General features: G+C 38.6%; 1 long non-coding RNA gene across 1 annotated transcript; it reads left to right on the top strand.

The window, feature by feature from the left end:
* The first annotated feature begins 4,719 nt into the window (after positions 1-4,719).
* LOC122989875 lies at positions 4,720-10,300 on the top strand. Its single transcript, XR_006405195.1, has 3 exons — positions 4,720-4,781; positions 8,365-8,540; positions 9,354-10,300. It is a non-coding gene; the product is annotated as an uncharacterized LOC122989875 (long non-coding RNA).
* Positions 10,301-15,946: the final 5,646 nt, after the last annotated feature.

Raw genomic sequence — 15,946 nt, 5'->3', positions numbered from 1 at the left:
GTGAGACTAAACTGAGGTTGAACCATAGAAGCAGTTTAGGGCCTTCCACTGGTTGAATCTGCTGTCAATCCATTGTGTCTGTGCTCCTATTAGCTAGTTTTACTGCCTCCACCTCTCTTTTTTCTCCTGTGTGTGCTTTTTTTCTCCTGTGTGCACTTGTTCTACTCTCTTGGACAGTTTAACTGAGCAGGGCACGTACCTTTGTCATGGTCAGATGGAGTAATAAGTTCAGTAATGCACTCTTGGATTTTGTGAAGATCCTGCCTTGATTAGAGATGTGCATCTCCATCACTGAGGCCGATGTGAACCACATCTCAATGTGTAGCCAACAATCCGATACATCAAAGATACATATGAAGCAACTACCAACGCAATATGATATGATTCAACCTTATTGCGATAAGTGCAATTCAACACAATTTGATCCAAAACAATGCTATTCAATGCAAAACAACGCAATTCGACACAATGCAAAAGAATGATGCCATGCAATTCAATATGATATGGTAAATCATAAGGTATGGTAAATCATAAATTAACTAAAAAAGTGCTATTTTTACTTTACATGTTTGTTTCTCTAGTACTGCAACTCAGTAAGCATCTCATTTATGCTGTTTCTTTTTGACCTCTAAAGAAACACTCGGGTCTTTCATAAACAGGCGTTTTCAAAAGACGTCCAGAACAATAATTCTAGAGCACGAGTTCCACCTGGAACGTTTTGGCAGCGAACTTAGCTCAAGTATGCCAGCGCGCTTGAGAAACAGTTTAGAGAGGAGGAATCAATCTGAATATCAAATTATTGGTCACAAATTTTAGTCACATTTTTAAGTAACAAAGGCATAGAGCCACTACTTATAATTATATATATAAATAAATCTGATTTTACCCACGCAAAGATGTTAGTAACGATGCATCACGAGTTCATCCCAAATTGTATCCGGTGCACACTTTTTTAATTGGGGCAGTTGCATCATAAACTTGAAAAAAAAATTGAGAAAATTGTTGAGTCTTTTGTTCTTGGATTCATAGCTCTCCAGCCATCAACAAACCCAACTCCTCCAACATATGTTTTACTGCTATGGAATTATGGTATCTTTAGCTTCCCTTGCCAATATGGATGTCCTTAAAAGTGGGATTATTCTAATTTGGAGCACTGATATTCATTATAGTCAGATCAAACACACCTATTGTCTTTATGACTGCTATATATCTGCCCTGTTTATCCTTTACTTCATTCTGTCCCGCAAAGCTGATGGACTGACTGATAAATGCTTCTGCTATTTGGACAAAATGCACAGAACACCTGCTCAGCTCATTCTCTTCTTAATTTCTTGTGTTCAGCATTACTCAAGTGGGTTTCCTGTAATAACACTGTCGAGCAATTCAACTGACGTAAAATCTTTTTTTGTTTTTTATGGGGTGTTTAATTCCTTGAACACTGTAGCTAACAACACCTAAACTTGACATGAAGTATTATTTTCATTACGTTCTTACTTTTACCCACCTCATGTTTACCTTCTCTCCTCTTCCCCTATTTCCTTTCTCTGATTAAAATAATTGACCACTTTCAGATTTACAACACACCAGTGTGTGGACTTAACAGACATGTCAAGGATGTAAGAACCCTTAACAAACAAATTTAGATGAACAGAGTAAACACATTTGACTCCTAAAAACCCAGCTGGTTGCAAAACTATATTGAAACCATGAATAAAATTCACTTTTATTGTACCCAGTCCCTGTTGTATCACAGGTAGAGAGTAGTGACCTCTCACTCAATCTGGGGGGGGGGGGGGGGGGGGGGGGGCATGCTGTAAGTGCCATCCAAACCACAAACCAAAGAAAAAAATTATTTGCGTCTGATAGGGTTTTTCCACAAAAATTACCACATTATAATCACAGGTTACCTACCCTAGCCACATCAAAACCCCAGAACATGAACTTGGTTGACGCTTACTCTCCCTGATGAATCTTTGTTTGAAATTGTGGGGGATTGGAAATCAATCATGTTATGCATACACTTAATCATACATCATTAAAGCATTTTACACTGGATCAAATAGCCTGTCAAGTTGTCAAGTTAGCTAGTAACTAGAGCTAGCTTACCAGCTAGCTAAAATAAACCTTCATAGTTGTGACTAGTGTAGATATTTACATCTTGAACCCTTTCTCACTTTTGCTCCTCGGGACTGAGCTTGCTACTTGTACTAGCTGATGTACATCGCTGATGGTAATCTTTGGTAGATCTTGGAGGCATCTTGTGTGAAACATAGCCATCTTCTTATCTTCTCTCTTGTATCTCAGGAACGGAAGTGTACAAGCACACATTCAAGAAACCAGGAATAGAAAGACATCATCCTGTGCAACTAGCAAATTTCAACCCTGTCTCCTAGGAATTACATTCATACTATGTTTATACAACTAAACTGTTTTCTCAGTGACATTACGTTAGCAAACCTCATCACTGCCTGGATTACGTACAGAGGCACTGTTTTTTCTAATGAATGAAGCGCTACAAATGTTACTGGTTTCATTTGTCTGCTTTACCATCACGTTACAACGGTGCTGCTGTGGCCGTAAAAGGGGGGGCTGTGCTAGATAACTGTAGATGCTAGGTGGCAGCAGAGTACTTGAATTCTGCTGACAGGATTGTAGGATAATCCCCCCTCGGACCACAATGTAGTTACAATGGCAGAGTGATGCCATTGCAACTACATTGTGATAACTCCACTGGAGATAACTTGAAGATCCACTGGAAGAAAAACAACTGCAGAAGAAACTGACTGACTGCAGTGAGCTATCTTTCTTGTAGTTTAGCTCCACACATGTTGTAGTTGTGTGTGTTTTCATTACGTTAATTTGCAAATGCTCCTGTTACATATTAGAAGTTATTATGGGTTCATTAAGAACATTTTGTGTACACATTTAGCAGTGTTGTAGTACTCGAGTCCAGGACTCAGACTCAAATCCGTCTCGAGTCCTGATTTTCAGGGCTCGTGTCTCGACTTGGACTTAAGTACTGATAACTCAGACTCGGACTCAAGCATGGACTTCATTCAGACTCAGAAGTTGAAGACAAGGACTCAAACTTGTTAATTGATAAAGAAGTAATATATATCCAATTTTTTGCAGGTCACCTTTTCCACATATAGCCACACTCACATCACACACACAGCAGCAGCTGCGGCACAGACAATGTAATGTAGCCACACACACACAACATGCACATTGCGTACATAGTGCACAGAAAGCCACATCCACACACACACACACACACACAACATGCAGTCACACACACGCACAAAGACACTACAGCTGTACACACGTTGTTGCTGTGGAAGTTCTGTAGCGTGAGTTAAGAAGACACAAAGCTCGCAATTCATAATACCTTCAAGTCCAAACTTTTTTTTTAAATTAATTTTAAAATAATAATAATAATAATGAATGAATTCTTGAATTCTTAAAGAAAATCAGAATTGCCAAAAATCAGAATCGGTAGGTCAGACTTTTAAAAAATTGGAAATCAGAATCAGTCAAGAAATTTGCAATAGATGCATCATTAATATTAATATGAAATCACAGCAGTGTTATTTTTGTTTATAATGTAGACCTTTTTTATTTGTATGTCAGCTCTTTCACCATGCCAGAGTGGAGCACTGGAGCCCAATTTGGAACTCGACTCGGACTCAACCTTAGCCAAGGGGCCGTTGGCCCTCACCCCCCTTTTCCCTCCTCCCACATTCTTTTTAAGTTGCGAATCACTGTATCCCCTCAAATGCCCCAATATTGTAACACTTACGGTAAAAAGACGTTTCAATCATTCCCGCCCATAAATCTATGAATAAAGCAGACAAACAGAAAACGGGAAGAATATTTACATTTTAATCCAATCAACGAGGACAAAATCAAAGGTACACAGTGTACATTGCAACTAATGAAATAGTTTTAATGCTGTGACGTGTTTTAGCCTACTTTGTTTACAGTCTGTTTGAACTGTTGTGCTAGCTGTACCAACCTTAACTTAATATTACAACTATACTGGATCCTTCCGCAAACATGTCAAAAGAACCAGTGCATAAGAAAGGAAAATGCAGTCAAACAAAACTGAACTTCAACGTTACATCCCTGACATCCACAACTCCATTGGAGCCTGGCCCTTCAACCTCAGAACCAGCACAGCAGCAGCAAGAAGACACCCAAAGCAGCAGCTCTGTGCCCGCTGACATTGTTGAAACCACTGGCATTGAACCCAAACAGGCTAGTGCTGGCTCCGATTGCGTGGAGAGTTGTTGCGGGACATAGAGACGGGTATAGCTGCACAGCTAATTATAGACAAAAAGGAGACTGTTAGATCATTTGGCCAAAGAGAAAGATACTTTAATGCAGAATGGTACAAAAATAGAGAGTGTTTAATTCTTTGTAAAACCAGGAAGTGAGCCCTCTGTGAAATATGCCGATTTGCTGCTGTCAAACAGCTTGTAACTTTCTCCAAATGTGGAGAGATGACGGCTTTGTAAAGTCAGGAATTAATAATTGGAAAAAGTGCGCAAGCCTCCCAGACAGCCATGACAGCCATTCTTTGTGTCTCACTTTCACAAAGCGTGTGTCCAAAAAAAAGTGTGTCCAAAAAAAATGCGCTTACTTCAGTCAGGCACCAGTCAACATTCAGCTTGTCAAACAAGAGAGCATTGAGCAAGAGAAAAGAAGGGATGGGATGATGGAACAACTGCACTGTCTGCTGTTTCTAACCCGACAGGGGCTGGCAATCAGAGGGCATACAGGTAAGGAGAGCAATTTTACTTATGGCAGCGAGCAGTTGTAGCCCACTCACTCGCGGTATTCACACATGGGCTCAATCAGACTTTGTACTAGGGAGCTGGCAGGGTAAAGTCCGTTTAATGTCCAGTCTGACTGATTCGGACATTTGTGTTCACACATACAGCTCCTCCAGGTACTTCAGGGTTGCAGTTCAGGTGTGAAAGGGACTATTGTTACTCCGGTGCCCCTGACTTTAATGACTCGGACTCAGACTCAGACTCTTCTTTAGTGACTTGAACACCGGGGACTCGAGACTCCACTTGGACTTGAGACTTAGTGACTCGACTACAACACTGACGGTTAAATAGTGTAACGCTAACTCTGCTAGCTGCCATTTTTCTATGGATTTCCCATTGTATTAATATGTTGTCAGCATCATGCTAAGCGAGCATTACTGTCAGCCAGTTCATTTTATGACATTGTCATGTTGTGAAACAACTTTATTAAAGTAAAAGTCCTGCATTCAAAGTAAACATTTGTATTAGTTAAATGCAGTTTAAATATCAGATAAAGTCTTCAGTTGTTTCCTACTGTTGGAGGAAAACCTCCATTAATATATTCCTAAATTTAACATTGCCGAGCTTACAGGTAAACATTTACTCCTTCTAATATATCATTTACGATTTCTCGTAAACAGACACTAACTCATTCTGAGAACATTTTATGTAGTTTGGTATTCAGCTCCACTGTGTAGAAATAACTTTACTGATCTTATAATACCTTCATGGCTTGTATGCTTCTTGTTATGTGTGGCACCATGTTTTCCCCCCTCCCTTCAACACTCCACATTAAGGTCTGCTCTGTTACATTAAAATACCAGCTGCTTTTCACTGTTGCTGAACATGAACACAAATGAGATGAAGCAGGTTTTCTGTGAATGATACACATCAAGTGCATTTTGGAGTCAGTTTAACTCTGAACATTGAGGAGAACAAATCAACATGAAATACATTCTCACAGAGCATTTTACTCAGTTCAGTATCAACATTTTTGTGATTCGCCTGGTGTTAATTAATAACATTTTTACATTATGTTGAAAACGAAATTAGGGTGGCATTATGTTAACTTCAAAATGTATTTGCTGTTGGAATTTAGTATTATAAACTGAATTTCTAGGATAGGGTATTTTAAACAGGGCACCACAGAGGACCAGAACACCTCAGGTTCTGTGATCAGTGAAGACAAGGGTGAGGAGCTATGGTAGACAGGACAGTTGGAGGCATTCAGTAACCAAACTTCACTTTTCAAATCTGTCACAAGCTAGTTGCTCTGCTCACACTTGTCCTTATTTAGCTCATGCCACCCGTATTATAAGATATGGACGTATGCAGATAAAATCCTCCCAAATACACCAGCCGCATTTTTTACTGCTTCCAGCCTTCATGCTAAATTAGGCTGATTGCCTTTCGGCTCAAGCTCTGTACTTAACATGACATGAGATTGGTATCCATTTTCTCATCTCACTGTCTGGAAAAAAAGTGAAAATGCTATGCTATTTGGATTATGTACACTACAGTAGTTTTTACACCTGCACGTAGCTCTGCCTATCATACAATCCTTAGTAGTAACACTGACAATGGCCATCTTAACATTCATGTCAGTGAACATGTAGTCATCACAGTAGGATGCATACTTTCCTTTACATGTGACATAAACACAGTATGGGCATAATGATAAAAGCCTCATGGTCAATGTTAGTGAAAACTTAAATTAACTTAAAGTTGTAATCCTTAAGATTTTAGTCCTGGTTGTCCTTGCGACATCTGTGGTTACCATTGTAACAGCAAGTTGGGTTTAATACTACACGTCCCAAAATTCTGGGGGCCATGAACACTGCTCTGTCAGAAAGACAAGAGTAACTGTAGGAGCATGGCGCAGAGGTTAAGACACAGTCATCTACCTGTACGGTGAGGTTCCAATCCAACCTGACTCCTTCACTGCATCTCTCTCTCCCTTGTTTCCTGTCATTTCTCCACTATCGCTGCTTGATAAACGCATAAAATGCTCAAGAAAATAATTTAAAAAGAAGAAAACCTATCGTGCAGTCTAACAGACTCATGTCAGTCAATAATCAGCCTTTTTCCATCATTCTGTGAGCAACTGTGATCTGATTTCATACTGGGCACGGCACAAGCAGTTCCCCACACTACAGCGGGCCACAGTTAAACTGGTTCCTGTGCTGAGGAACTGGAGGTGTGGAGCCTGTCACTTGCAGCTATTCATCTTCATCTTCTTCAAACATAAATCCCTGCTAATTTAAAACTGATCCACTGATTAAAAAATGCTAAAATTGACTTCCTTTGTAGATACATTTTTGATTAACAATTGTGGTTAAAGCTAATCACAGGGACAAATACATTGTGTTTCCTGTGGCTTCTTCACAATAAAAGTCACCCCCTCTGTTTCTGCAGTTGAATGCTTTTAATGTAAATTATTTAATGTAAATGATTCAAATATCCCTGAATAAATATATATTTATTCAGGGATATATAATATTTGTATTTTACAATTACAGATGAATTTTAATATCTCTGTCATTCCAAATGAGCTATTAAAGATATACTTGAAAACTACAGACCACATCAGAAACATTTGTTGATACATACATATATTTAGAAGGAGCTTTTCATTTAAATCAAAGAAATATCCATACTGCCTTTTCTCTCCTTTGACTACATCACTGAAGGCACATAGCTTCTATTCTCTATTTTTTTAACTACCATAGCCTGTGTCTTATACCTGGTAGGAAAATGTCACAGTCCTTGATACTCCGGGTGTGCAGCTGCTGATAGACCCACTTGGAGAGAGCTATCAGACTCTGGGTATTTAGAGCAGCAAACGGAACAGAACTGGCTATATGTGGAATCAGTACTGTGCTGAAACAGATATATGATAACATGAACAATTTGTACTTTATATAGCACAAGTATATCAAACGCAGTGCATCCCAGCAAACATAGAAGCTTAGTACAGCAGTAGTACAGCAAACCAAAAATTGAATTTTTTTTTTTTTTTGGCCTTGTGTAACCTCAATTATTTGTTCAAATTCTATAAGAAATTATTATTTCAGTGCTTTTGCTTTAAAATGTCACCTTTTATTTAATGTGTGACTTGGTTTGTTTATAATTTTGTATCATGATATTAACTAAAGTACTGTATTCAAGATTCAAGAGTCATTTATTATCATTTTACATCACAAGATTGTATAATGAAATGTAGATTGTAGTCCGTTAATACTACTCACAAAAACAGAAATTATATAAATGGTTTAATGAATAAAAGTCATAAAGATAAAAATATATTTTTATATTAGAGTGCAGAGGATGAATTGAGGAGTCTCACAGCCTGAGGAAAGACGCTGCTCTGTAGTCTGCTGGTACAACAGCAGATACTTCTGTATCTCTTGCCAGATGGCAGCAGGGTGAACAGGCTGTGGTTGGGGTGGATATTGTCTTTTAGTATCCTTTGGGCTCTGTGCAGGCTCCTCACCTCACCAATATCACTGATGCTACAACCTGAAAAAGGTAAATTGTACTTGTGTAACAGGAGTGAACCTAGCAACCTTGTGCCCGCTCAGCGGGTGACATCAGAGGAGAATGAACTATTTTTCTTTCAGAGATACGATGAAACAACAGGACCTCTTTAAGGACAGCAGACTTTGACTGGATGATGGTTTGGTCATTCATTTGATGAAAAAAATTCATGGATGTGGAGCCATGTTGGTAGGTTATATGCTTAATTAACTTTGTACATTCCTGTTGGTTTGTCAGCTAAAGGTAGTGTTTGAGAATTGAATACTTAACTTTAGCGCTAGCTGATCAGTTAGTGTGCTCGTAAACTTGGCCCCACTTTTCACAAGTGCCACACAAGCGTCATTCATTTTGTATACATTTTCTACTGGCCAGAATGCCTTACTTGCCTTCTTAGCAGGTTACTTAGCTGCTAATATCATAAACTTCATAACGATTTTACAGCAAGTTATTTGACGTCTGTAATTTATTATCTCGGTTCACCACGGAGATGCAGCAAACTCATCTTTATATGAGGGTTCCTGGCTAATGTATATCTGCAGTGGCTTATTCATAGATGAATAATTTGTTGATAATTTCTCTTAATTTGTCTTTGTTAATTTGTCTGATAATTTGTTGGTAATATGAGCCCTGCTTAAAAGAAATGTATTCCAAAAAAAAAGAAAATTCAGTCATCTAAACATCTACATGCTGGTTAAAACACAGACAGGACAGCTGCTTCAGCTGATCCTGGATTTCTCTGTCTAACATCCTACAATGTCAATTTAGACAAGCAGTTCCAGAGACTGACTCAGTTAAATCCAGGGTCTTTCTAGTTCTTGCACATGGGTCAGGTCAGTGTGACCAAAACCCAAAGACAGTAGAGCATCTCTCCATGCTGACAGTGGTGCACCTTTATGAACACTGTTGCAGGCTTACATTGCCAATGGCTGACATTCTGTTTCTCTTTGTATTTGCAGTTACATATTGCTCTCTGCAATGAATTGACTTCTGTCTGTCTAACAGCTACATGTTGAAGGCAGAGGAGATGTCATCATCCGCTGCTTCCTTGGAGAGTCTGGACAAAACCTCATCAAAGACTACAGGTCAATTTGGAAAATTTGGGATTTTCTGATGATTATTCTGACCATATTAAACTTGTCTGTTCTCCAACCTAATAACCTACATTGACCACGAATAATGCTCATTTTATTATTAACAAAAACAAGTGCTACCAAAAAGCATCAAAGAGGTCAAATGTCTTGTTGAAAAATGTTGCTTCAATAAGTGTTTTAGTGAAAGTTGTTCTTTAAATTCTTTTTGGTAACACTGATTTAGAAATGTTTTGTCTGCTAATGCCAACCAGACTGTATATGTTGGAACTACTGTAAGCAATCACCTCTTGCACCAGTGTTGGCAAACATAATAAAGGTGCTATTGTTTAAAAGCATCTATTACTTCATGTTTTGTATTTCTTACTGGTAAGTAAACTTTACTTGTGACTTTCCAGATTAAAAATTACAAAGAATTTTTGAATGGAAATTGTTACCAAGCTTTTTTTAAGTGAATGTTACTCAAATAACGCAAAAATTAAGAACTAGGTCCAGCCAGATAAAAGCTTAGAAAAACCTAGTATTTTTAAAGCAATTAGTAAGTAAATGTAATGGTAGTCTGAGTAAAATTTACTCCTGAAAACAGAAATTTGTTGTTGTTAGTAAACTTTACAAGTATTTCTTAATGATTATTGGCATGTAGACTTTACTGAGAATATCCTCTGTTAAATTTACTAGGAATACCTGTGTGGAAATTGTTGCCAATGTGCTTCTAAGTAAGTCTCACTCCACATGTGCTACCTGCTTCATTTTGTGATATGATTTGGATCACCTCAAAAGAGCTTCCAAACTGGCTTTAAAATAAATCTGCACTGTGCCATAACATGGTTTTGTGAATGTTATTGCTTTGATTTTGAACATGCTGGGATGTTATATGGCGCTAACACCATAAAAAAAACACTGCGTATCAAAATGCACATCGTGCTGTGGTAACTATGCATATGCACAACAAGTCCCTTGAGTGGATTTATTGAGCTTATTATCTTTGTTAATTGAACAGAGCTTCCGAGAGACAATTAAGTGGGGGCAGCGGGTGGTTAAATGAAAGTGGAAGGATCTCTGAAGTCAAAGGAGCAAAGGCAAGAACTGCAGAAATATCAATAAGTTGCTGTGGTAATTGGAATTCACGCTGTCAAGTATAAAATAAATACTCTTTTTGGTGAAAAGTCACCCTAACATAGTGAAAAGAAAAGGAAGACCAGCTTACCATATGCCAATAAATGTTTTTTTCCCCCATATTGATTACTAAGATATTCAAAACGGAAGAGAGTGTTTGCAGGACTATGTATTTTTTTCAACCAAGAATGAGAAAAAAAGCAGCAGACATTGATTTATGCATCAGCCACATTTTTCTGACTTCAGTAATAAAGGGAAAACACCCAGGTTGTGTTAGTGTGTGCACTCTTACAACTGCAGCTATAGCCTAATAGTATTTTGAAAGATTTTACTAATTACATTACAAACGAAACAAAAGCCAATTTACTTTTTCCTGAAACCAACTGGAGGGTTCCTAATGAGATCAGTGAAAAACAGGATTTCATTGGAATGCCTCTGTTTTATGTATTTAAAATTGAGGATAATTATATTTAACACTTTACAGAAAAGAAGTAAACCAGCAGGAAGAAAACTGCTGCTCCAAACAGCATCATGTGTTACTGTACAAAACACAGCTGTATTTTTGCAGAAGCTGAATTTTAAGGTGCTATTTTGAAAAAATAATGTGGGCAGCATCTGTAACTGTAACTCTCTGCAAACTTTTTATTTAGTTACCAGGTCACTTTTAAGACAAATAAAAAATTTTAAAAAACAAAACATATTTTTCAATAAGTTATCTTGTGTCCCTGTGTGAATTGTTTTTGTATTTCTTTGTACCAATTGGTCAAAACAACATTTTTAAGAATTTATAGATATAAAAATCCCTGTTTCCTCTTTGTGTAACACACAACACAATTATTATTTTTTATTATTCATTATTTGCTAATAAGTAAGTTCCAAATAAGTTTAGGTTAATGACACTGATGCTGTAAACACAACATCTGACATATTATCATCTTATAAAGTTGTCATGGCGATTGTGTTAGGTTTCTGGTCACCTTAGGGGTATTCCATCAATGTAGCTAAAGAAAGCTGCACTTATTTCCCTGTCAGCTCTCACTCAAGACTCAAGCCGTTCCACTAACACAATTTAGTGTGTCCAGTCAATAGTAACTCTAGCCAGACTGGAATAAGCTTGCATTGTGCACAAGCACGGAGTTCATGAGCAGCCCAACACAAAAAGATTGAAAAGATAATACTGTGTCACAAAAAGAAGGGAAAACTAGAGCTGTGTTCTTCTCAGCAGCGGAACAAACCTGCTGATGGAACTATATGAATATAAAGGAGTCATCACCAAAAAGGTGCAATACTGCCACAATTAACAAGGTGAAGGAGATGACTGGGCAAAAAAGTGCTGACAGATTAAATGCATGAATTATACAAACTGACATCGGCAGGCAGTGATGACCTAAAGGTTAGAGAAGTGAGCTTGTGAGCAGAAGGTTGTTGCTTCAATCCCCTGGACTGTTAGGATATATCTGGGTGGGGAAAAGGAAAAGCAGCATTTGCCCCTATTTGTTGTTTTATCTTTATTTGTTAATAAATGAACATTCAGATCACTGACTGTGGCTATGTTATCACAAGGCTAGATAATATTAGATGTATGTTTCAAATCATGGTGTAGGCAACTTAGGAGAACCAACTTACCATTACCAACTACATCATCAGCTACTCTTTGACACATTTTCTCTTTTCATAGGATGTCCAATCGATTTACAAGCATCATTGAAAGTTAAAAATTAAGAAGTTGCAGTTGGAGATGAAGGATATACAGAGAGTACAGTGGAAACTGTTTATAGTGATCACATCTGTCGGGGTCAAATATCACTATAAGCGGATGATTATTATAACTGAATTTGTTTTTCTTTATTTCTTTAATTGACATTTGTATATTTATTAACTACATGAATATGAAATAATGAAATTGACAGCTTCGCTATTCACTGAATTTTATTGATTGTTTCAAAATACAGTACAGCTGTTTCAGACACAGTGTACGCACGTTTTTGGAGCAGTGGGGGTTCTGTCTTTTGCCAGTGACAACTTCCTTCTTTTCCCCGGTGGCAGAACAGGCAAAGATAGCTGTGATTCTTTGCTTAGATTTCTTTTTCCTTTTATTGTCATAAGTTTCTAGAGACTACATTTGTCATTGAGAGAGAGTGGCTTTATTTCTCCTGTCATGATTTCAATCTGCACGCAGCACCAGCCTCAGGTGGGCAATAATGGTCCTGCAGCCGCTTATCATGGGAGTAAAGTGAAAAAAAAAGTAGAATTACCGTGGTTTTAATTTTTTTTTTTTTCATATGTTGTCATGTATGAAGAGACCCAAAATGAACACTGTAAGCAGACTACTTGATAGGCAGATTATTTAAATAGCATGAATGTTGTAGAGGAATGATTCTGTCCTGAGCTTTTTGATCCATATAAGCAGTTGATCACTGTAACCATGATCACTATAAGAGGTCAGAGGGTCATGGTTTTGACTTTATTTCATTTTCTTTTCGTCTTCACATCTTGAACATGAGTGAATGACTGAATAATTAACTTCAAAACAACATTAGCACAGTTTTATTTCTTAAATTATAAATGCTAAGCTTTTAAACAAAAGGGTTCACTTCGAAACAAAAGTGACCATGAATAAAATGGGGATTAACTGAAATAGATATTTTTGTAAAGGTCTCTCACAGTTCTTCCATTTTATGTTTCCGAACATGGACAGGACAAGAGTGATGCAAGTGCAAAAAGACAGTTGGCAGAACCATCTTTTGGGAGTTTGTTTCCACCCGTCGGACACTCTTTGACACACAGCTAAATTAAGCTTGACAGTTATTCTGCCATGGAGCAGGCTAGTTCTGCAGTATACATTACCATGGTTACTGAGCAGGAATTCATATAAGTCACAGTAGTGGAATGGAACTCTTAATTAAATTAGCAAGGCTTATCAAAATAAGCCAGGCTTTTCCTTTATCCAGCTTGATGGAACACCTCTCTGATAAGTCCAATGTTTTCTCTCCTTTTATCTCTGTTTTGTTCTCCACCAACTCTTGAGGGAAATATTTATCTCTTTAGCTGCTAAATGCTCCACTATGTTCACCAACTAGTCTACCGCTAACTGTGTCTGTCTGCTGTTTGTTTTTCTCAGCTGCCTGCTGCTTCTGGAAACCTGGTTGATGAGAGCTGTGAGACTCAACCAAAACAGGAAAGTTGCAGGTCATGAAACCAAAACAGTAAGCTGAAAGACGCAAAAACGATCCATAGAGTAGAGCCTGGTAATAATTCTCTGTGGGTTCATCACAACAAGCAACCCCATTTACATTTCACGTAGTCATTTTTTCAATTCTTGATATAAAAATATTCAGTGCAGCTTTAAATTTAAAGTGAAATTGAAATAATCTCCTCCAATCATATCACACCGCACTTTACCCTTAGCTGATAGTTCATAGTCGCTTGCATCATGGGGCGGTGATGTCTGGTTATCAGTTGGCAAAAACTCTTCTAGAACTGTTTGGTCTAATTTATTTATTTGTCCCTCATCCTACCTTTCCTGATTTAACAACACAGGTGAGGGAGGTGTGGGTGGCAGCAGTTTTCCAGAGACTCCATGTTCACTTAGTCGCGCCCACTTTTGTGCAATCAAATAAAATCCCGGAATCAAATATCTCTTGAGACCCTGCTTGCGGATTCAGTTTCACTCAGAAATATTGTCACATCACAGAAGCTAAAGATTGCTCTAACTTCCATTTCACTGGCTTTAAATAAACTCATTCACACACCAACAATTTCTTATGGCAGAAAAGTTTAGACTCGACATATTCTTTTTAAAAAAAACGGAAGAGATAATTAGAAAATAAAGAAGAGGAGAAAAGATGGAGAACATGCAGGACTGGGCTTCCCAACATCAAGGTCCCTTCATTACCGAGCAGCTGTTGAACTGCAGTCAGATGACTCAAGTTGATTTCAAAGTCTTTAAAGAGTTGTCGCAGCCGGGCTCTGGTTTGTGTGTATCGGAGGGGAATGACGATTGAAAAGTGATGGAAAGTGACAGTCGACAGATTGCCAGCGCTTGCGGCTCGCCCTCAGGTGAGACTGGGGAAGACAGATCACCCCCGCTGATGTTTAGGCGAGAGAGGCGGAGAGCACAGCTGTGTGTGTGTGTGTGTGTGTGTGTGTGTGTGTGTGTGTGTGTGGGGAGGGGGGGGGGGGGGGGGGGTGCAGAGAAAGCGAGAGAATGAGCGTACAGTATAAGCATGTACACTCACACACACAATCTTAAGTGTATACATGGCAGAATGCGTGTGTTTCTGACAGTTTTGGCCCGCGTGTGTGTGTATGTATGTGTGTGTGTGTGTGTGTGTGTGTGTGTGTATGTGTGTGTGTGTGTGTTTGTGCGAGGGTGTGTGTATGTCAGACAAGGCCCCGCAGGCTCAGAATCTGCTGTCGCTAAGCAGCTGACACTTCTTAGTGACAGACTGACAGATTTTCACAAACTAATTTGACTCTGAGGAAGACGACACGAGACCCTTATGAAACTTTTCACATCCCGCCTGTGGAAAATATACTGCAGTGCTGATGATGATAACGATGAGCTAACCCTGAAAACTTCACACACACACACACACACACAAAAAAAAGGAGTGATAGGAGTTGCGGAGAAATGCAGGATTCCACACCTTGTTGACAGACGAGGTAACAGGGTGAAACAGGGTTAGATCACCTACCAACATCACAGCTCTGTGTCTAGCTACCTGATCAGAACCTTCCATCACAGTTTAGGACGCACAGTCAGTTGATGTAAGCGGGAGTTTTGTACCGCCCTCAGGCAGTAAGTTAAAAAACATATTTAAACCACCAACATGAGTTTTAACAAGTTTTTCAAGGGTGCTTTCACACCTAACCTGTTTGGCACGGTTCAAATGAACTCTGCTGTGTTTGCCTGTATGGTTCAGTTTGTTTAGCCTGGTGTAAAAATGGAAATCTGGCACAGACCAAACAACCTTACCGAGAATGCTTGAAAAAGGTGAACATGTACTCACTTAGTAGGAATAGTAGTAGAGTTTTGGTTTTGAGATATCTGTCTCTGAGGTTTCTGGCTCCTGGAGGTGAAAGTTAAAAATTAGATTAAAAACATTCAACAGAGTAACATAACACAACCTCTTGACTTTGTGCTGAAGTTCATTGACAAAATTATAATGTAGTGCAAAGTCAAGAGATATGTAGCACTACGTGGCTAGCATACGCAGAGCATCTCCTTGTGCTGACCTCAGCTAAGACAGTGAGTGAATTGTGCACCCTGTTGGTTCACCCCAGCTGTTTGCTGCTTCGTGGTGACCAGAGTGGTGCTACACTCAGATGGAACCCCTCCTCTGTTCCTAAGAACATAAGGAGTTCATTTAGATCAAGAACTATTCAGCT

The sequence above is a fragment of the Thunnus albacares genome, chromosome 10 (assembly GCF_914725855.1).
Source record: "Thunnus albacares chromosome 10, fThuAlb1.1, whole genome shotgun sequence".
Lineage (NCBI taxonomy): Eukaryota > Metazoa > Chordata > Actinopteri > Scombriformes > Scombridae > Thunnus > Thunnus albacares.
Note: the sequence above shows the minus strand (reverse complement) of the source record. Positions and strands in the feature narration are given on the sequence as shown.